Here is a 23963-nt window from a genome sequence, read left to right as displayed (position 1 = left end):
AAGCCTCCACCCCATACTTGCAGCAAATCAGTCTCAAACATATTAGAGGTATTGAAGTCATCTTTACAAATTTTAACTTAGAAAATTGCCATTTTCAGCTAGGGACATATTATGCCTCTCACTTGCTCATTCAATTGCCTGTTCATTTCAGCAACACCTGAAAAATCTTTATGCTGAATAAATAATGTATTATATCCATAACAACAGGAYATAGTACACTGCATGATTGATTACCTTGGCATTTAGCTCTTGTGAGAACAGCTTTTGTGAAACATGGCTCTATTGGATGCCCAGAAAATTATATTTTGGTAAAACTGAGCGATCAAACTTAGGTATGGTTAGACACAATGTTATTAACTTTGCACAGACAGGTACTAACTTTAACGTTCCATACTGTACCAAAACAATGCCACTTTGCATTTGTTTCTTGAGAAATTAGACATAGTAAAATCAGGGTGGACCAATTTAAATTGGTGATTAAATCTCTAATTATAATCATAATTAAAATCAGCAAACACTTAATTCACACTTTAAGTAACCAACATTTCTCTTGTTTTACAGTTGTGAGTATTCTGAAGTAAGGCTATTTTTCACTGGCTTTCATACAGATTTTGGTACTATTTTAGGCTAGCCAGAATGTACATCACATTTATTTAAGCAATTATACAGCTTAATATAAATCTATTGAAAGTTTCAATATTCTTTTCCATTATGTTAGCAAACGGTAAACGTGCCATTGCTTATTTACCRAATGATTAATTTTTTAACCGTGATTAGTGTCAAGTTGACTTTTATACCATCTGAAATTAAAATAGATTTCAAGCAGAACTTTCATTATATTATATCTCATGTATACTATTTTAAAGCTATTACTAATTAATGAGTTAAATAGAACCATCTTAAATACAACAGATGCACAGAAGAAAAATTAAATTTATCCAAACAGGTTCTGTACTTTAAACTAACATTTATTAAGGTATACATTTTCTGCTGCTAACAAATAACTTTTACTGCCTCTGAGCATTCCTTCTTACAAGATTTTGGTATGGCTAATACCCTCAGACCTAATTTCTATTCACCGACTGAAAGAGGAAAGCAAGAATAAACAATGATTTCCTCTTCAAATTCTAATATGTTTTTCAACCTCAAGTTAACTATACATTGAATTGAACCAATCAAATATATTTAAATGAAGAAAATATTACTTCTGAACCTGGAAAGGAAGCAATTGTTATGAAAACACAGTTTTTGAACAGTTCTCTAAATCATGGAACTTTATCAAGAACTCTATTTATTGCTTGAATTGTTTATTTTTATATTATTTTAGTAGATTCTAGGTAGATCGTTCCTTACTACTTTTCATTTTACCTAATATTTTTAAATTCTCATAAAGAAAAAAAACATATTTAACTTAAATTAAAATGTATATTTAAATAACTGTTTTGATCTTTTTATTGAGCTGTTGACTTTCATCTACCATGTTCCTAATAAGTGTAAGACACAATTTTGAGTTTGGTGTGTTTTTGTGKKTTTTTTTTAAATCTCCTTCCCCCAAATACTTGCAACATACATACAAAATGTCAAGGGGAGCAAGAGCAAGATGGGTAAATGTTAATCACATTTATTTAAAAATAAACCATAGCATGTTTAGAAACCTGTCACAAAAAGTAATTTTATCCTAACTTCACTGCTCATTTTGAACTCCAGTGCAAACAGCTCATTTGTTCTACTGACTTGGTGTTATACAATCTGCTTGCAACCACACTTTGCTGTACATTAGTAAACACTGAAAATAGAAATAGCTAACTGAAAACAAGATCTATTGGTTTGGGTGTAGTCATATTGTAAGTTCTCATTAATTTGCTGGCCACAACAGATATAAAAGCATACGTTTAGAGCACCCTAACAGGCCTCCACCAGAAACAGAATTTAGTACAGACCCATGACATGCTTTGTGTATACACAACACGATGGAAATCACTGTCCTTACTAGAAATACATACAGCCCACTAARCAAAAATAAAAACATATGCCTGACTGCCACAATATATTAGATACTATTCATGAGTTCAGGCAGTCTGTTATTTTGCAAAGTTTAGGCTCTAACTTCTCCCTATGGCATCATCCTCCAGAACCTTCGCTTATTTTAAATTAATAAAATTAATTAACTACAGACTTCAGATTTGCCATAAAAAGCTCGAAGACATGATGTAGGTAAATTGATGTAGCAATAACTTCTTGGGACTGACAGCAACTGGATGCAGACTACACCATTAATCTCAGTATGCTGGTATTTCCAAAACCTGCAGATAACTATTGCCAAATGCTCACTCACAGCAGTTCCCAAGAAACAGCCAGGGAAGGGGCTTGTTCCATAAACGTGAACTGTGTCTCATACCCTCCTCGACAGGATACTTCCAGTGCTCATAGAGAGGCCTCTCTTTGACACACACTACAGAGCAACTGTGTCAACAGAAAACCTACAGGATTTGCAGAAAACCAGGGCTGGTGGTCACCTCCTCCATTCCCCTCCYCCTCAGGGAATAAGCTACAGCTACAACATTTCTAGCCTTATTTTTACAGCCTTCAGTGATGAGGAAACCACAATCTCCTCACACAGCTCATTCCAGTATTCAGCTCATCATACCATTGGACCATTATTTCTAGAATCTCTTTTGATCTTCCCTTTCACAAACCTGTTACTTTTTGCCCTGTAGGCAATGAGTTACAAAGTCAGATTGCTCTTTTACTTTTCAAGTACTCTACCAATTTCCTCAGTTTCTCTCCTCTAGATCAGGCCTACAAATGTATAGCTCACAGACTGGGATATAGCTGTCAAGGCAACTCTTATGGTCTGCTGAAAACAGATGCACAGTTGTCTGTCCCATTCAGGGACGAGAAGACCCTGCAAGGCTACGTACCGGGCGGCTCTCCAGTAAAACACATTTGGCTCCCACCCAGAGGATAAACGTGTCTTGACAGATCAGACTGACAAGAAATGCTCCCATCCACACTGGCCAGCCCTCAGGAGAAGGACACACTGCCCCATGGCACCCACGTCAACCAAGCAGCACACGCAACCTCCGCTGGCCTAACAGACTGCCAGGGCATGGGCACCAGCCCGTCCTCTCCACTTCGCGCCAACAGAGAGCAGGAGGGAACTGGAAAGACAAAGAATGTGATGGAAGCATACAGGGAGGATGGTGCAACATGCTGTGGGTTATTAACGGTCCTGGGCTATCAACTACTCAATTAGGCTGGGCTCCCCTGCTTGAGGCAGAACTGTTCAGCTCCTTCAATCTTTGGGGAGCACTGAAAGCCTGAACACAGAATAAAATATGTAAAATACATAACAAATAATGCAGGAGATTCCATGTTATTTGTTTTCACATTGTACACATTCAAATCATACAGTAACTTCTAACAAAACCTTCACAGAAGTGTTTGGCTTCTGTGCCAGAAGCCTGCAAGCAAATCTAAGACCCAGTTTGCCAGCGAGCACTGAAGGTCCTGGCTATATCTCATCGCTAGGTAGCAAACTCACAGGCACGTACCTCCGCGTGCTGAGTTAGTTATATACCCCCTTACTGAAGCACACGTGCAGTTTACTGTGTCTCTCTCTACAGGTCCTACTGAAGTCATCAGGGGGTTCAAATAATAGTCCACCCAATGCATCGGATGGCAAGATGGCACTATAACCCGTAATTCCAGTTTTTAAGGCAAATCACTACTTCTTAAGCCAAAAAAAAAATAACAATCATAATAACAAGATTGGTAGAAAGGTTTTACCACTGCAGAAATTAACGTTTAGAAATCTTTCCTAAACAGCTTAAGGCAGATACAAGATTTACTATAGAGTCTTACTAGTATTTCTTTTAAACTCTTTCTCAAGGTATATTTGGGTCTCAGAACCTACAAACTGCATAATGGATTTGTTAAAAAGGCAATTAGAAGTCACTGATATGTACTGATTTAATCTCAAGAACAATCTAAAATCAGTAACTATAAAATATCCCATACATAAAATTTACATTCAATTGCCACTTTCTCTCACACCTGTGATACAATTTCCTAGATTTACATAATTTCTTAAACTCTCGAATTGTCTAATACTTAAAATGGCAGATGAAAACTAATTTTTTTTTTGCTTAGAAACGTTTTCATCTGTTATGTTAAACAAAGACAAACAAAAACCTTTTAAATGTGACCTTGAAATAATCTTTAACATTAATACAATTTTAAAGACTTAGCGGTATTTCTCCATTTGAGAAATGATGGAGCTAGGTGCCTGGTCCTCTTTACGTAAGTCACACATCTTTGTAAATGGAATATTTAATCTTGAAAATAATATTTTTGCTTTCTTCAGGACTCCTATTCCTCAGAGTAGACAAGTTTAGAATTTCAGCTTTATGAAGTCACTAAAATTATTTCTTCCTCAGAAGAGCTACATGATTATAAAATCAAGTTATGATTTGATTGTAACCGCAAACCTCTCTCTTCACGCATGTAACTTAAATGTGTTAAGCTTCCTTTTTAAGTTCTTGCAGTTTCACAAAATTTTGAGGATAAAATTTAATGACCTATATAAAATAAATAAATCATTTKTTATATCAAATTCTACTTGGCATACAATATTAGCACAGAGAACATTTGCTAGAGGTACTGTCAAGTGAAAATCCTTGTTACATTATGCATGACTCCCCAAAGCACTGAGTACATAATATCCATCATGAAATTCAGAATACATAACTAAATTTAGAAAGAAGTACATTCAGACCTGTGATCAGCATTCTGACATCTCCAGTTACGAGTTTTAATTAAACTTGTTTTTTGTATTAAATCTATTTTTATTAAATAGGCACAGAATCATGTTTTATACATTATGCATAACTAAAGAGATAAGGAAGTTATTTGCAAATGCCTTTTCTTAAAAGGATATCATAATTCAAGTCACTGTTCTATAACTTCTCTTTACAATTCTGATGAAATGGCAACACTGGTGAACATAATCTACCTCTCTGAGGTCTTCAGCCACCTCACCAGAAATCTGTTTCAACACAGATACTTCTACATGTGAAGACAAGCTGATAAATGAGATGTTTGGATTAAACATAAAATGGATTATTTTTCTGTCAGGAAGTAAATTATTAAAAACAAACAAACAAACAAACAAGAGATTCCCAGGCACCTCGGATACATCAGACTAACCCTAGGATTCCAAAAATTTCCATTCTTTATTACTGAGTAACTTTTACCACTAAACAGATGAGATCGAATTCTCTCTCCATTTTCTACATGCTACATCACATTTCAGGAATGTTTATAATTTCCTGGTATTACAAATAAGTAATACAAAGATACATCTAGATGAAGGTCGGCAGGCTGAAGTCATAACTGCTCCAAATGTCTGCTTGCTCTCAGAAGTTGCATCTTCCACAGCAGAGATGACAGAATTGCATGGAAAGCAGCTCTTTTATAATGCACAGTGGCTAACTGATGGCTTAAAGCCAAGTGCCTTGATTCTRGATTGTGTCATGGGGCTGTGCCGTAACCCATGATGGGTTCAGGTTGACCTCAGCTATCTCTATTGTGAATGTAGAAACTCCACAAGAAAGGTGGCTCCCCCATCGCAGGAGGACGCGATCCTTTCGGCAAGCTCACCCCCCCGTGTGCCCAGGTCTTCCTCCCCACCTTGCATTTTCTCTGACACCTTGTAGCTATGAGAAGTTCTCTTGCTTAGCTCACCAGCATCACATCCATTTAATCTACACATAGTCAACTATATCTTACACTGGTATTAAGTGCCCACACATGAAAACAGCCCCCTAATTCCACAGAAGGTCGATAGTGAAGGGGTTTGCATGCAGTGCTGATTGAGCATTATATACCAGGTCAGTTTGTACATGGTCAGACATTAAAAGTGCTAGCATCTTTGCTAGACGGGAAAAGTTGTCAGTCAGTTAAATCCAGGATCTCGGCCTTTGAGCAGTGGATCACTCACCCAACAAAGAATGGCCAAGAATTTACCAAATTCTCCCGCTAAAGTTTCCCCCTGCAAAATTAACCATTTCAAATGAGTCTCACGCAAGAAATGAAACCTAGATAACTAGCCCACTGAATTCCAACAGCAAGTAGTACTTCTTAAACAACAAAGGAAGCCTGGCTTAAAGTAATCAATATTTTGAGCTTCAGGAAATCTACGAGAATGGTATACTCCGACGGGGGTACAGAAGAGGGCTTCTTAACATTACAGTGCTTTTCTTTAAAGACAACTGTTTAAACTGTTTATACATTTGTCAAGAAATAGTTYTATTAATAAAGCCTAGGACTATAGCGTTCAGCTTTTGATCTGAATAAATATCTTCTCAGAATAGTCCAGAAATTCCTTTGAATCAGCATATTTATTTTTACAAATCYTAAATCATTTCCTCTTCGATCCCAATCAAATGCACAAACGTAGATTTACTGACTAACCAGTATTTTTCCTGTAAAGTAGAAGCTGAAAGTATCTCTCTTTTGAAAAAGGGGCTTTATTAAAAGACGAAAAAGCTACTTCCCTGCTAGAGAGAAAATGACTTAGTATTCAGGCCAAGAACTGAACAACTTTTGGTTTATCTGAACAACTTCACTGAATTTCCTGAAAAATCAGAGAGCTAGCATGGAGCATCTGGTAATATTTCAGTACTTTTACACTGTGCTTTAAGCTGTCTTTTCTTAAAAGCAATCTGAACTACCAGAAATTTCTGATTTTGCATATGTATTTCTCCTGCTTTTCAGACTGCAAGGTAGCCAGAGGATGAATACAGGCACGTGCTGGTATTTCCAACACTCTCATGATGTTTTGAGTTGCACAAACAAGTATCTCACACAGATTACAAAGAAGTCGGAAACAAATGAAATATATAGCAGCTATTACAAGTTTCAGGGAAGTCAAGATTTTTCACAGAAAATAACCTGAAACACAGGTATTTTCATAATGTTTCTTGAGTACATCATTCCTATAACAAGCAAGTTTTTTTGTACATGCTGATAACATGCTGCATGTCAAGTTAAGAACACAAAAAAGAGGAAGCAAAACGCTTTAAAAATCTGTTTCTAATGTTTAAAATTATTCTGATACTGGTTATTTGATGGTAATTTTAAACATTAGAAAGTTGTTTTGTTTCTAGCTTTATTGTTTGTGCTTTGATGCTAAAATGTTGCTAAATTGATTTTATTGCAGGCATTGCAGTAAACTGCATTTTCAAGATCAGTTAATTTCATTTTGCAAATATGAAATATACTGGTTTTCAATCTAGAATTTTTCTGGAGAGAATTAAAAATTACTCAGCCTCTCTTTGGAGCTTTCTATTTTACTTTATTTTGGAAAACTAGTTTGTGAAATTTGTTTATTAACTTTTTTTTCCCTATTCCTCCTCACCTTTCTAATCTATTCAGTGCTTTTAACAAGGCTTGCATAATATATGCTGCAGTTGCTTCCATTTTGTTAAAGAATGATCATTTGGAAATGAAGATGCACCAAATTATGTAGCAGAGCTTTTGGAAAGAATGAGAGTGAGCAGAAATAAACCTCCTGCATGCTAAATAATACCACGGACTACAAGACATGCAAAAGCTACTGGGCCAAAATGTTCTTGCTGTTATTCTACTAATGAGCCACATTTGTTCAAATTCAGAGATGTCAAACTGAAACAGAATGAAGACAAAACTTAAATGGACATTTTCCAAACTAAGTGCTCCACTTGCAGGTTCTTTATGAATTTTCTTTCCAGTGTAGGTGGAATGGCAAGAACCAATGTATTGCATATTCTATAATAAGTCAGAAGTTTCAACTGATAGTCTTAAATTTATTTTCTACCTTTTGAAGAAATCAAAGTTAAACAAACAGTATAAACAGAAAGGATAATTATACAGATGGGCAAGACCAGCATTTTAGAGAAAAAACTGAGACCTATCATGGCACATTCAACACAAAATACAGTTGAGAGCCGTTAATTCTGGAAGCTTTCCAAGAAAGAGTATGATGACCTTTATTTGTTTTAACTGAACCGTGAATTTCAGTGCAGGGATAGTGTTATCCCATGTGAAAATTCAAGTCCCTGCACTTTACATTATCATTTAAAAATAAGTATAATTACAAGACAATTTATGAAGAAGCATATTACATATGCATTTTTCTGCAGATCATACAGATTTTTTGTGGACCCAGACTGAAGAAAATGTTCTTCAACATCCTGATTTTTCTGAAAAGGATGTCCAAAAAGCAAAGATAAAAAATGCTATATTATCTTTGACCCTCCTTACAAAGAAACATGAGAATCAGTATTTAAATAATTCTAAGTGAAATTGTCAAAGCCAACTTTCTAAAAATGAAAGAGACTTAATGCACATTATTTTTATCATTTTTTCAAACAAATTATTAAACAGGAATTGCTGAATGTAAGGATGCACACACAGGTTGGGATTGCTAAGAAGACAGATAAAGCATTGGAGACAGAGGACCTGAAGACATGCCTTGCAAGGTTCACACCATCTCACGATCACAGCCTATGAGCAACATACCAATTTCTCATATACGCTGTACACTGGTTGTAAACAGCATCGCTGCTGGACCATGCCATCCACTGCTGCCTCATGAACCTCAACTTTAATTCTTGTCTCTATGCCTGTGTATTCTAGGACCGTCGCAGGCGCAGCTATTACGGATCAATGTTAAGAAATGGGTTGCAGTAGCTATTGCGATGGCAGAAAAGTTATCATAAGGAAATGGAAGCCCAATGTTCCCTCTTCCTCTACTCACTGACTGGTTTCCAGATCTTAAAGAAAAATAATTGACTAATAAAAAATTGACTAATAAAAAATGACATACACTGAAAATTTTCACACTGTAACAGTTCAGTGAATGTTTCACTAGCCTCTGCATAATTATTACTACTAATTCATTTACTTGCCCATTTAACAAAACCAATTAATGTTGGTCTTCACATTTTCAGGATTTCTTTATTGTGTTGTATTACCTGTTGTATTGTTCTTTTTATTTCAACTCATTTCCATTTARGCTCCATTAATATGAGCAGTGATTTACTCTATCACATACCAAGTATTTAGAGAATATTTACATAGCTATATCAATTAGATGTTTTCCTATAGTTACGAATTTATAATATTTAATACAAGCATACAAAAGAAAATATAATGTACTACCCTGAAAGGCTGAAAGACTGATTAGGGCAATGAATTCATACATAAGAAACACATCCCTAAGTTTATTATCCACCCTAATTTATAACAGACTTGTTTATTTCTCCAGCAGTAATTCCAACAAGAGATAAACACCATTTTCAACAGGCAAATTATCTTCTCACAGAATACTTTACCCCATCTGAAATAGTCCAGAACAATAGTAAGAGGGTCCCATATTATCCAGTGCAAAAAAATCACACAACCAATCCCTTTATCTCCATTCAGTAGGTGAGTTTTCTTCACACTGCTGCACAGCGTGGAACCCCTATGGAGATGGTCTGCAGCAATTGCACTTCGGAAGATTAATTCTGTATCTACCAACTCAGATGAGAGCCATTCTTAATCACATCAACTGACAACTCTCTGCTAGTAATCAACATTCATAAGATAAGTTATGAACAAAAAGTAGCCAATTTCCAGGTAGTTTAGGCTCTGGGGAAGCAGGTGTATTTACTTCAAGCTGCTCCAAGTGAAAATATAAAAATACAGTCATGTGTCCCAAAATAAATACAGTCATGTGTCCACCCTCTCCTAGGTGAAGCTAATCTTGATTACCTGCGTGGAAATGCTGTTAGCCTGTTACAGCAATATCTTTTTGCAACATTTCAGGATCTCACAGGTGCTTTTGTGTGTTAAAACTGGCACATTAGCAACTGGCTATTACACATGACTGATCAAATTCTGCAATCTAAATATTTTCTATAATCTCATCAAGACAAAGCACCTGTATTTTAGCACATATCACACTGATCAAGTCAGAGCTTACAGGGAAGCCTGGAATTGAACTCAGTTTGTTTTGTGCATATTCAAGTGAAATTGTTTTGCCCRTAAAATTTTATAAACCATTGATCTATAGTGCCCTACCTTTAATCCCAGCTTAGATGAGGCCCAAACAAAGACCAGGCTCAATTATGCTTAGCTAGTTACATGAATAAATATATGCTTTTAAAATAAATCTTAGTTATAAATGTTAATTAGCAGACTACGCAGCTATACGTGGTTATTATAAACACACTAGCAGACATCTTGAGGATCAGACTTCTCACTGCTTTGCCACAAGCTGTTGGAGTTTACGACTTGTTTTCCTAAACACACAGGCCAGTTCCAAAGGTGCTACTTTAATGCAAACATTTACACTGATTTGTTTAAAGAAAACACTAAAGCTATATTTCTAGAAGTTAATGTATAACCTGACAAATGATGGCCTATTTCTAAATGCATTGAATTTAGAAAATGGCAAGGTCAGTCTCTTCATTTTAATCTCCGTACTGGGAGATGGGGAAAAAAAACTGTAAATTCAAGTTACTAGACTCCTCTGGAGTATTTAAGCTAAGCTCTGGTTCCAGCTACTTTTTCTTTAAGATCACATTTGACACGAGAAACTTGCCCCCTTTAGTTGTTTGACTGTTTATGTGGTGACACTCTAAATCAACCCTAATTAACCAGCTTGTGATTTAAAAACACTCAAAAAAAAAAAAAAAAAAGAAGTATTTTTAAGCCAGATGACTCCACAGCTGGGTGTGATATGTAGTTACACACAAAGGTGGTTGGGTACACATGAGCGACAGAGGTAACTTCAGGCTGTTGAAGGGGAGAAGTGACAGAGGAATCAGGATAGAGAATTCTTAAACCAGATCTGCCTTCAAAGGAAGTTGGAAAACTAACCTAAACCTAGAGGAAGTTCTGTAGTTGAATTTTTCTTCAACTTTTTGCATGAGTTTCCACATTTTAACAACAAGATTTATTAAGATATTGAAAATATCACAGAAATACCAAAATCTCAGCTCTTCCCAAAGTTCTAAAATCTTCAGTTGTACTATTCTTGTTTCTTCATTCCAAGATTTAGCTTAAGTAAGATCGCCTTTCCATTTTCACTACTTAAGATTTCTTAATAGTTAATTTGCATTAGTGATGTAGAATTTATTCTACACTAACACACCATAAAATAAACAAACTCATTCAAAAGCTCAGTGAACCAAAATTAACAAGGGAAAACAAAAAACTTTCTTCTGCCTTGTTCTCTCTGATGGAAGACGCTTTCCTTTTTCTTAAGGAATCTTAATTCTTTGTCAGCCACCACATAAATTAGTCAATTCACCACTCAGATGGTGCTAGAGACAAGTTTCCCTGCCAGAAAGTCCCTTGTGTTTCACCCAAGAGGTAGCTGCATGAATCAGTCGATGTATTACTACATTTACAATGYTGTGATACTTCAAGAAATGTGCTACATAGTAAAAGTAGATTTTTTATAAATTCCCCATTTAAGAAAATTAAATTAAAAACAGTTGCCATCATGCAAATGTTTTAGTACAATTATGACTAATGTAGCTGCTATGAGGACACATGCATTTGTTCAAAATATTCGGGATAACATTTGGATAGCTGGAGGCCATAGCAACACCTCCAACTAAATACATTTGCATCAAACAGTTTGCTTTACAATTATTTTCTCTTTATTTAAACAAAGTACTACTCTGTAGACCTGATCTTTTTGCATTCTCTTCAGCCAGAGCTGAACTGAAAAAGCTTAAGTCACAACAACCAAAGAAGCAAATCTTTTCACAGTGTGCACATTTTCAGTATCAAGAAGAAATCCCACCATGCAAAACCACCATGCAAAAATAAATTTAGAGATTAATCATTGTAGCTTTTTTTTCCCCTGATAATATTTGCAATAGAAAAAGAGACAGATTAAAACATCCACTCTGAGGATAGGTTCAAGAAACTGAGATTACAGAGTACAGAAAACCTGACCAAGACAACTGCTTACGATTTTTATGTAAACCCTGATTCCCCACAGACAGTGAGTATCACATCCAGACCAACAATATGTGCAAGCAGTACCAAGGCCAGAAATGCCACTACACTGAGAAGTCTTTCAACTTAGACAATACTACCATTTTTTATATATTGACATGTTTAAAATTCCTTTTCATTTGCCATCTTCAGTGTCATCTGGTTGACGAACCTCTTCCCATAACAACTGCCCTTAGATAGGTTCAAACAGTGGCCAACTCCAATAGGAATTTCCCTAAGACAGTAACAACTTCTTCTGGAGATAAAAAGTAGAGAAAATTACTACAACGCTACCCTTGGTCCCCTTTACCATGTATTATTTAGAAACAACAATTCAATTCCTTGAAAGCAAAAGGTAAGATAGCACAGAAAATCCAGGTAATACAGGAAGGGAAGGGATTTGCCTTGGTCACTGAGCCCCGTATCTCACAATTGCAGGTTCCTACTCAATAAACACCTTCCTCCCATATACTAAAACACTTCCAAAACTTTATAAGAGAAACCTCAGATCCAATATGAGTACCAAAAAACCCAACTATAGAATGAAAGAAGATTTGTTTTTTCCAAGTTCCTGTGACAGCTGGGAATTTGTAGAGCGAAATTCTCCCAGGATCCTGTACCTCTACAGGGAAAAGCCAAAAAGAAACCCTCAACCCTAACAGGCACATAGCCTCTCTGGTCCACTGCAAGGAAAAAAAAAAAAAAGATTGTGACAGCTAAATCCTGAGCCCAAGAGCAAAATGCACCCACGAGGTATCTAACAGATTTTAACAATCCTCACCAATATGCTCTATCTTCAGCTTCAGGAGAAGGCAGAAAGAAGTCAGACACCAAATTAATATTAAAATACATCAATATATTATCATTAAAACATATTAACATATTATTATAGTAAGATATATTAATGTAGAAGATACACACACAAGTTTTTTCATTTTAACCATTTCAATCTGAATGACCTAACCAAAAAAGCAAAACCAGTGAGAATATCTCATCATGATCCTTTTAACTGAAATCTGCTGAGACAACTTTTGATAGCCTTCTAACCACTTGACCAGGGAAACAGATGTCATGGGTATGAATTATTTTAATTACTTTGTTTGCATATCACAATTTCTGTTGAACAAAATGGAAAAAGATCAAGGTCCTTACACTCCATAGCTAAGTCTCATTTGGAGAGTTTACAATTAATTTTATTACTTTGTTTAATTACATTTTCACCTTTTATTCAGTGATAAATCTATTTTTAGTATTAAGCTACTCTAAAATATTTGCCTGCTCAAGGGGAATGTATAATACCAGAAAAATTTTGATTTGAAAAAGACTTACTACTATCCAAAGAGATACATAACATTTATTTGTATAAAATTCAAGTCTACTGCCAGATATAAAAAATGGAAAACTCTATTTAGGGGTTATTTTTAAATGCTTTTAAAGACCGTCCATTAAGTCAGTATCTTAGCTCCAACAGCAGATTAAGACAGAACTTTTCTTTTTAAAGGATGAATTTTAAAGATTCAACATGAAGGGAGATAACCAACAGGTAAATAAAATTACAAAGTAGATATGCAATGGTGCAAAAGAAAAAAACCTTCCAGATGTTCCTCAAACTACTGGATACTAAGTGTGACAATATTCAAGAGTATCAGACCTACTTTAATCTGCACCAGTGCCTTTTAGAAAGCATTCCTAAACACAAGACTCGTGAAGATGGTTCATAAACAACCAGAAATTACCACTATTTCAAGTGGGATGCCTTCTCTGACTGAGAATTTCAGAACTGATATCTTGTTACGTATCTTCTCGTCAGTCATACAATGGGATGTCATTCCAGAAGTCTGAAATATTTTGAAGCTACTGTGAATGCTCTCAGTAACACGGAAAAAAATAAACACTTTTGCGTATGCAGACTGCATTCATCTTTTTAATACTCTTTTGTGTTYCTAGCAAGAAAGCCTTCAGGAGTATAATTCACTCAATGTTTGACAGTCAAATGCAATTAGCGATTTGTTAAAATACGAACAATTTCAACCTGAATGTTTTTGAAATGTAATGCTTAATGAATTATACAAGGAATTGTCTTTCAAATGCATATCAGAAAAAAACAATACAGCAGATTTTTTTAGCACCTGGGAAACCTTACTCTCATGCATTTGTAATAATTATATACATGTCACTCCTATTTGGTGTTTTAGTTGGTGGACCAGAAGTCACTGATGTTATCTGTGTAATTCTCTCAGTCTTTATCTCCATTTAGTTTTTTTCTGATTATTTTTAATATCACTGGTACATTAAAAACACCACAGGGTAAGCTAGAGTGTGACTTACAGCAATTCCTCACTGACTATCCATAAGAATGCTTTTATCTGACTTGTAATCAAAATAGATCTCTCTCAGAGGAGCAAACCTAGCATTTTCTAAGAATAAAGGAACAAACGAATAAAAGTTCACACAGAGAAGCCAGCAGGCTGCAAAGTACAACCCCTAACTTATTCCTGACATAACTTGTCCATGTAGCAACACCTTCAAAGGTAAGTTAAATACAGCAACTTGTCTTATCTTCCACAGTATAGATGAACTATGCATTTACCAACAACACAGACGTAACTAGACAGAATTACCCCATAAATTGTATTTATTAAAAAACATTTTTTCCAATGCAACAATATGGTGTAAAAAGTCCATTCACCAACAATCCGATGTGTCATATATTTGCACATTTAAGATCACCCCATTAGTGAAATAACTTTGAAGTTCATAAATTATCTTTCTTCCCCTCTTGAGGCTCAAACAGYGAACCTCCCTTCTGCCAAGGGTCAAACCCCAACATCCTGACCATAACAATTCATTTTAGAGACTCATTGACTTTTGATGGACTTCAGTAAAACTAAAAATGCATGTTTTTCAACCTAGTACCTTTCTCTCTTCTGTGTGATATCGCTGAATTAGGTCTGAGCTAGAGTCTGACCTAATAAACAGAGCAAACCTAACAGGCATAATTCAGCACAAGTTTGTTGCTGATAAGATCATCCAGACAGCTTCCCTACCTCTATTTTTACCTCTTCTAATTTTAGCTGTTTCTTTGCTTTACATCTGTCAATTGAGACCTTTATGTAAGTTTTGTACAATTTTACTGGGAAAAACACAACTATTTAAAGAAAAAAAATACCATACATAGCAATATAGTGCTAAGACWTGAGTTCTGGAGGAGCAAGCAGGTGGCAGTCATTTTTTGAGTGCCAGATTTAGCTACTGCTTGGTATCCACTCACCTCCTACTGACTGAAAACTCGAAGTCCTAACTCTGAGTTAGGAGGAAGGAACCAAAACTGAGTACGGAGGTCACAGAAATGTTGGTGGGAAAAAATCTCTGAAGGTTCCTAGGCCAACCTCCCACTCAAAGTGGTACTATCACCACCAGATAAGTTCAKCTGAGGCTTTGCCCAGCTAAGCCTCAAAAACCTCCAAGGAAAGAGATTCATAACCTCTCTGGGTAACCTGTTTCAGTTCAAGCACTACCCTCCCAGTGAACATGTTTTACCTAATGTCCAATTTGAAACTGCCAACGCACAGTTTTTGGTTACTGCTCATTACATCATCCACCACTACCMAAAAAAAGTTTGGCTCCAGCATCTTTGTAACTGTTCTTCAAGTAAGCTAATTYTAGATTGCCCTTTAGCTTCCTCTTCACCAAATTAAACAGGCCCCCCCTCAACCTTTCCTCATAGGTATGTGCTCTAGGCTCCAGACCATCTTGGTAGACTTCACTGGACCCTCACCACTTTCTCCACATCCATCTTGAACTGGAGAACCCAGAACTGGACATAGTATTCTGGGTACACCCTCATCAGAATCAAAAACAGGGAATACTAGCTTCCCTCAATCTGTTGACCATGCTTCTCCCAGTATAACCCACTTTGCCTTATTCACACCATTGGCTCATAGTCAGCTTGATATCCCATATTACCCCTAGCTCCTTTTCAGCAGGACAGCTACTCAGTCAGAAAGTCCTCAGCCTGCACAGGATTATTCTGCCCCATGTACAGAAGTTTGCACTTGTCCTATTGAACTTCATGAGCTGAGACTGATAGTCTGCTCTTCCAGCCCACACATCCTTACAAATGAGAAAACTGTGGGAGACAGGGTCAAAAGCCTTACTAAAGTCAGGGTATATTACGTGCACTTTGTCCACTTAGCCAGTCATTTCATTACAGAAGGCAATCAGGTTGTCAAGCATRGTTTGCCTTCTTGTCCTTTACACACTTGAAAATGGACAAGCTTCATGATCACTCACGGGACTGGGATAAAGCTAATCAGACTAAAATTCCCTGAGCCCTTCTTGATTTTCTTAAAGATGGGTGTAACACTGCATCCTTCCAGTCATCAGGRCCCATCCCCAGCTGTCTTGATTTCTCACAGATGATAAACAGGGGCTTTCCAATCACACCACCTAGTTCTTTCAGCACCCTCAGGTGAATACATATCCAGCCCCATTGGATTTGAATATGTTCAGCTTCTCAAAGTACTCTCCAAACTGTTACTCTTCCATCATTGGCTGTCTCTCTCTGTCCTTCTCAAACCATAGTGGTACACCCAGAGGTCTGGGGAAAGGTTTTGTTTCAACACAAAAAAAGGAGTTGAGTACTTCAGCTTTTTTGTTCATCACCAGGCCAGTTTCCCTACCAATTCCTGAACCTTCTTCTGCTACTAGCATATCTTCAGAAACCCATCTTACCTTTTATGTCCCTCTCTAGTCTTAGCTCCAGCTGGGCTTTGGCCTTCCTAACTTTGTCCTTAAGTACCCAAGCAATGCCTGTGCTTATTTCTACTTCCTGTACACTCCCTATTTGTGCTTTAGACCACTGAGATGCTCCCTGCTTGTCAGAGTCCAATATTCTATGACCAAGTTCTCTTAGGTATTCCACATATGCGGGTTTGATGTTTAATACCAAGTATATTTATCTGAAGTTATTTGACATTATGCAGTATTTTGATTTAGCAGAGTGATAAAGCAATRTACTTAAATCACAGTACAAGTACAAATTACACTTAACAGAGTATAGCAATGGCAATATACAACTGAATCACAATACAAATACAATTCTCATTACTGGACTCTATAATACGCTCACCATCACGATGCCGAGCATCCCCAATCACCCAGAAGGAATACATGGCTCGAAGCCAGCTCAATCCTGTTGTTCTCTTCAAAGTTCTTTTTGTTTGTCACTCAGTTTTTATACTCTATGTTAGGCTGAGCCATGTATATACCCTCACATGCTGATCTGCCTAATTCAAGAAGACATTTGCTCTCTTTTGTTTAACTCGGGCAAAAACAGTTACACAGCTGGTTGATTCACTCAGCTGATATCTAGCCAGCTGATATACAGCTCAACTGACGCAGCCATTTATCTAGAACAAAGACCACCCTCTGGTCAAAGCCCTTTGTGTTAAGTTCAGCTTTCTTTGCAACAGCTGCAGTCAGTCACTCCCTACATTCTTCCCTGAGCTCCAGGAGCACGTCGCCCTTGTCCACCTCCTCTGAGCCCTTCTGCATAATGGGACAGTTCATTCCTGAACGATCAGAAAGTTTTCTTTAAAAATCAGTCAGTTCTTCTAGGCAACCTTTCCCCTCATAGCCTTTTTGCAGGGAATTCTGCCTAGCAGTTCCCTAATGGAAAAGCCAAAAATTGCTCTCCTGTAGTCCAGAATCCTAACTCTGCTTTCTACCTTCACAGCCTTCCTGATCTCACTCATCTTCAGGTGTCATCAAGCCACCATCTATGACCACAATCCAGTTCTTCCCTGTTTGAGAACAGCAGGCCAAGGACAGTAATACTCTTGTTTGACCTCTCCTGTGTTTGTACCAGGAAACAGTCATCAGTGCAGTCTGGGAACTTCCTGGCATAACGTCTGTGAGCTCCGTGCAGTGAAGAGGCTCCTTAGTATAGAGTGCAACTCCTCATCCTCTTCCTCCTGCCTATCCTCCATGAACATCCTGTGACCGTACTCTACCCACATGCACTGTTCTCCCAAGGTCTGTAATTCCAGTCCCASCAGAGTCCTGTGACTGTGCTTGAACTTGAAATTCTTCTTATTGCCCAAACTGTGCTTGTTAATGTACAGACTACGGGGAAATTCAAGGTGAATCAGAACAATGAATAAGAAAATGCTTAACCAATAAATATGGAGACATTCAGTAAATCTGACAGAGCAAAGGGAAAAGCATGCAAGAAAAATAAACAGGTCTGCTCCAGTGTATCTGGGACCATCACTCTAGATAATTCTCAGGAATTAAGGCCTTAGGCCTTAAATTCACAGTTTGTTAAGAGGCAAAACAGTGAGCTTAGCTCATGAACAAGAAAGAAAAGGAGCACAGAAACCCCAAATAATATCTTCTTTCTTACTTATCAGAGGAAATAATACTTTGAGAACAAGACAGGAACAACCACCAAGAAAACACAAATTGGCAGAAGAAAATGAAACAGCTAGGACAAAAGATCATTTCAGAAGCCTACAAGATGAAAAGAATGTCCTTGGAGAAAAAGGAGAGGAAAAAGTAGTAAAAGATGCAATCAACAAAGCATGAATTCTAGCTAAATGTTAGTATGAATCATGCATAACGACAATAAACTCAGCCTAGCTGTGTTTTTCTGCAGATCAAATTCAAACTGATTGATACAGTCAGACTACAGAAAGGATGTCTGGGTAACAGTGATACATGAGTGAGAAAGGAAAGGCACTGTTAGSATTTACTTCTACGTGAAATGACTGCATGAAAACAGTCCCCCTGAGTCAAGCCAATGGTCCTGCAGGCCCAAGATCCTGAAGGGTCTGTGATAGCAACCACACTGGATGCTTAGAGAAAAAGTATGAAACGGGACATACAGAAGGGTACTTCCCTATTGTGGCTTTCCATCTTCACTGACTAGCAGGGTAGGGTTTCCTGAAGCAGAGGCTGCATTTGGATGGTTATGGGTAATGAGCACTGATAACTCCCTAAATTTTCTGCTCTATTTTTAAATACATTCAAACTTTAGATTTCTTATTATTCTGTCACCATAAGATCTAAAATGTTGTTATACTYTTCATAAAAAATATAAGTGTATATTTCCACATATTTATTTTTAATTTTTTGCCTGTTGCAAACCCAACTGTCAGCTCCTTCAACAGGCTCCAGTAGTGCGTGTTCCTACAGTTTTAGTTGTCTGTATTCTAAGATGAATATATAACCTTGTATGGAAACCACTCTATATATTTCCGTGTCACCTTCTGCATCTTTTCCAGTCTATTTCCTTTTTGAGATRGGGTGGCAAGAAATGCACACAGCGTTGCAGACATCTTCTGTTTTGTTCTGTACTTCTTTTCTAATCATTCCTTGTATTCCATTTGCTGATCACAAATGAACACTGAGCTGATGTTCTTTATGAAAATGCCATAACTGCATAACATCCAGATCCACTACTCTGAGGGGTAGTAGTAAATTCAGACCACATCGTGTTTAAGGAGGGTATCTCCCTTTCCCTCATGATTAAGACTTTAAAGATTAAGATTTCAAAGAACATCAAGCAATTTTATTAATTGAAAACTGAGAAGTCAAAAGTGGCACGAAATCTCATTTTCAGTCAACAGTTAGGACTTCTGTCAAGTTATCAGAGAGTAATCCTTTTTTAAATAACCAACCAACAGAAGAATATAAAAAGGGGATCCCATGAAATACAGTGACTGCACTCAGGGACCAAAAAGAGAGAAACAGAAATGAAATAAGAGTATGTTTCTTGCAGAGTTAAAAGAAACTTTCAAACACAGAAAGAAGAAAAAAATAATGTGCATCAGACAAAAGGAACGCTCTACTGATGAATGTAGTTGAGGTACCATCAATCCAAAAAGTCCTTGAGAGCACAGTTTCATCATTCCAGATCCAGCCTCAAAACGTATATCCTTTTAAACTAAATTCCTTTCCTGCAGTAACCTTCCTATCCCAGAAATTTGCACAAGGACATCTAAAAATTAACAAAATGAAGAGAGCAGGGAGGACTGGCATTCCTTTTCTTCTGGCTTCAGCTGCTGGGGGAAACAAACCTCTGCTTGCTCCTTTTCTCATTAGGAAAGAAAAGTTTCTTTTTCCTCTTGTATATTACTCTCAAAAGGCAGAAATAAATAGTGCTTCCCCACAGAAGTCACAAAAAATTTTAAGCAAGTAGGCAGAAAATAAAATATTTTAAAATTCTTTTTGGTTGTTTTTTTTTAATATACATCACAACTTGATCTACCCATAGTCAACTAAGAACTAGTCTCAAATTGCAATGTCTTATTTCTGCTGCCATGAGAAGCTCCTGAATTTTGTTTAAACTTATTCATCTTTTGGCTATTTCACTTTGTTAATTCCTTTGTGGAAAGTTATGCCAAAGGAGACAGTAGCATATAGAATCTCTCCAAGTCCACGAGACTGGTAACAGTTTACGGGGAGGGAGATAGCGGGAGAAAAACTGTTTTGTTTTGATGCCTCGCAATACAGCTACAACATACTATTTTACTTATACATGCAACTTTAATTTTGGCTAACTTCTATTGTGCCTGTCGTCACAGCAGTAAGGTGAAATTAAACACTAAAAATAAAATCTTTCAGATATGATGCAAAGAGGTCCTGGTGGAGGGCACGGGAGGGCTCAGAAGTGCCAAAGTGTTCAACAAGGCCCCTCCTCCCCCTTTTTCCCCCTAATTCAGTGGAGCCAGTTTCCAGTACTTGTTTCGCCTCTTTAATGACACAGCATCCATCTTTATATTTCTCTTTACTTCTGGGTATAACAATTACACAGTAACTTTTACCACTGTAAAAAGCAGTGCTGCTCAGGAATGAAGCTGCAAACAAGTACTGAAATAAAATATCAAAATATCCACATCATTGTGACTTGCAAGCTCCTAGGAACCTTTGTGTGTACAAGATATGACATAAAGAAATTACATAAAATTTATACTTGGCAACCGTTAATGATACGGTCAGAACTAAYATTAAAAGTATTCAATGTTCCTGAAAGCCTGATGAGTAGACAGAAGTGTTCCTTAAAGGATAACTACACAAACTAAGCTTTATGATGGCATGTTGGGGCACATTTTCAGATATGACAAATGAGTAGTTAAGAAGCTGGTATTTTACCATAAATAAAGAGGAAGAGCAGGTTTGAGCTACAAACACTAGTGAGTATCTGTTCAAAACAGATCTGATGATGACATGACTGACAGCCTAACTGAAATTCAAAACAAAGTGATTTAATAAAAAGAAAATGTTCATACCTCAAAGGGGACCGAAGCAACTTAGAAAGATCCCAACACTCATATGTTTACATCTAAAAGGACATCATCTTTGACCAGAGAAGAGGAACTGAGGGAAAACCTAAATCTGCCACTTAGGTAACAGCACCAAGCACCTACACCAGTACCTCTTATTTGAAAGCACTGAACAGACATTAATTCTTAGAATATCCTTGTTTTTAATATCCTATCTTCATAGGAGCCACAATCAAAGTACAAGACCAGCTGACTCCAAGCCCTGAGCATTCCTAATGCTGTACAGAAGCAGGCAGCAGCTCACAAAACAAGGAATTGGTGAACTTGAGAATTCTCCTAAGTTAAACATAGTAACAACAGCACAAGAATGATTTAAAAAATTAAACTAGAATGATATAATATTATAATATAAACCCAAAGAAGTGGGTTACATCTTGTAATAATCACCGTATTTTGCAACACAAGCTCAAGTGCCTGAGAATGAATTTCATAAGCTGTATACATCTTTTTAAGTTAGTCAATACCTTGAACAGAGTGGTAATTTTCTTAAGCACTAGTGTTAGAAATACAAATGTGATCTGCTAGAATATTAGGGGATGGGAAACTAAAAATGCTAATAACTTGACATTTTAATAGCACATGAATTAGCAAAGAAAATGGACTGTTTGAGATAACCATTTAAAATGAAACCTAATGATCTTAATTAATTTTCAGCTCAAATGTCGCTAATGTAAATCAATCAAGTAAATGTAAGTTGACTTTGACTGTAATTAATCAGTCAATCACATTTCCTTGTCCACCCACAATTTATCTTGTTAACCCAAAGTTACAAAGCATTGGCCAAACCCTGCATGGTTCATCCAACAAGAACAAACAGAGGGCAGCAATATACACCATCAAATATTGCACATTCTTCTTGCAYAAACTAAGTCTAACCCCATTACATATTGCTCACTGAATTTTTAAATCAATTCATCTGTTTGAACATCAATTTAAAAAAATTGATTTTTGACACAATATGCTGAAATATGGTACCACATAAACAGTAATCTAAAGAACATATTTATGGAGTACTTCATAAAACTGCTACRTTGCTATCTACATATAAAACTATATGGAAAATCAAGTAGCAAATAACTGCATTAAAAATTCTCTCTCAGCATTACACTGAGATTCTTCTCCTCACTGGAAAATGCTTTACTTATCTATCAGTAATAAAAGCTTATTTTGCACAACTGCTTTCAAGGTAGTTCTACCTATTCAGAAGCATTTGCCACAAACCAAGCAAGATCAGGGCCAATGTACTGGGAAACCACAGTAACCTATTTTTGAAGACATGAGACTATTTTCTCCCATGTCACAAACAGAAGTGTGTTTGCTGCTCTCACATTCGTCTAAGTAGTCAGTTGACTACATCCCAAATCTACCATGTGAAATGACTGGAAAGCTCTGCACAAGCAAAGCCCAGAACAAGAACAACACACTGCATAACTACAAATTGCCCCACACAGCCATCGCTCTAAATGTAAAACAGTGTGAGAACAAAAATCTCTCAGATTATTATGGATATAGTTCATTTCTGTAATAGCAACTTAGAAAATTTCATATGGGAAGATATTAACTTCCTCCCTTCCTCACTAAAATGGAAGTTCAAAGACAGGGGAAAACCAAGTACCAAATGTAAAAGGAAAAAAAATCACAAATGTAAGAGAGGAAAGGAGACTGCAGACAAATACCAAGCAAAGGGCAAGGCAAGCTATGATTATCTAAGAAACAGAAATCATCACTAAAGACTAAGCATCTAAGGAGTTACCATAAAGTTAGCTAACCTATTTCCAGATCTTAGGGAAAGCACTATACAAAAGAAAGAGGATGGTTAGGAATGGCGCAAAAACTTTTGCAAGAACTGTTTATAAAGTCCTGGCTTGCATACATTTACCCCAACCACACATCACAAGAACACACAGGACAAGTCACAATTCTCAGCTGTTACAGTACAGTAAACCACATTTTTCAGTGATAACAAGGATAGAAATTATGCTGAGGAAGTTAAAGAACTGAGTTGAGAAGCCCAGTCTCACATGCCTGGCAAACAAAATATTTGCAAATCAAACATTCACTGGACTTGGATTAACAGCTTTAAGCATAAGCTTTGAGAACAGTGCCCTACTGCATCATGTTCCACATATCCAGCTATAAGCAAATATTCTGCCTATTTTTAACGGCGTTCTGCACAGAGTGACTGGTGGGGAGAAGAGGAAACTGAGCTCAATCCCCTCACAGGGCCAAATCCGCACTGTTCCACATAGTTCACCACAAGCTTGATTTCAGAAGGAATTACACAGAATGGGAGGCTTTGCGCTATGAAAAGGTTAAYAAAGAGCTATACTTACGTGTTTCAATAACTTAGGTGAGACTTAGTATCTGCCCTCAGTTGTCTTCTTTCTACATGAACTTCAGCTTTTTTATTTTTTTCCTCGTGTTTTTTAGACCGCTTTCCACTACATCCTTTCTGAGCTGAAGGGGACCAGAACTGCACACAGTTTCACAATTACGTGGAGGCCTCATGGATTTACACCTCCCAGAGAAGCCTTTTCAAAGAAATGGGTGTCATATTAATTCATGGTAGTTCCAACA

At 36.8% G+C, this 23963-nt stretch overlaps 1 protein-coding gene across 1 annotated transcript in view; it reads right to left on the bottom strand.

The window, feature by feature from the left end:
- LOC112967800 (probable ATP-dependent RNA helicase DDX10) overlaps positions 1-23738 on the bottom strand; it is a 50259-nt gene extending 26521 nt beyond the window's left edge. Inside the window, exon 1 of the transcript XR_003254116.1 lies at positions 23720-23738. The gene's annotated coding sequence lies outside the window, so the exon portion shown is untranslated. The remainder of the gene's footprint in view (positions 1-23719) is intronic.
- Between the last annotated feature and the right edge of the window lie 225 nt (positions 23739-23963).

Source organism: Apteryx rowi, unplaced genomic scaffold, assembly GCF_003343035.1.
Source record: "Apteryx rowi isolate R43461 unplaced genomic scaffold, aptRow1 scaffold_292, whole genome shotgun sequence".
In the NCBI taxonomy this organism is placed as follows: domain Eukaryota; kingdom Metazoa; phylum Chordata; class Aves; order Apterygiformes; family Apterygidae; genus Apteryx; species Apteryx rowi.
This window is presented reverse-complemented; position numbering and strand designations above follow the sequence as displayed.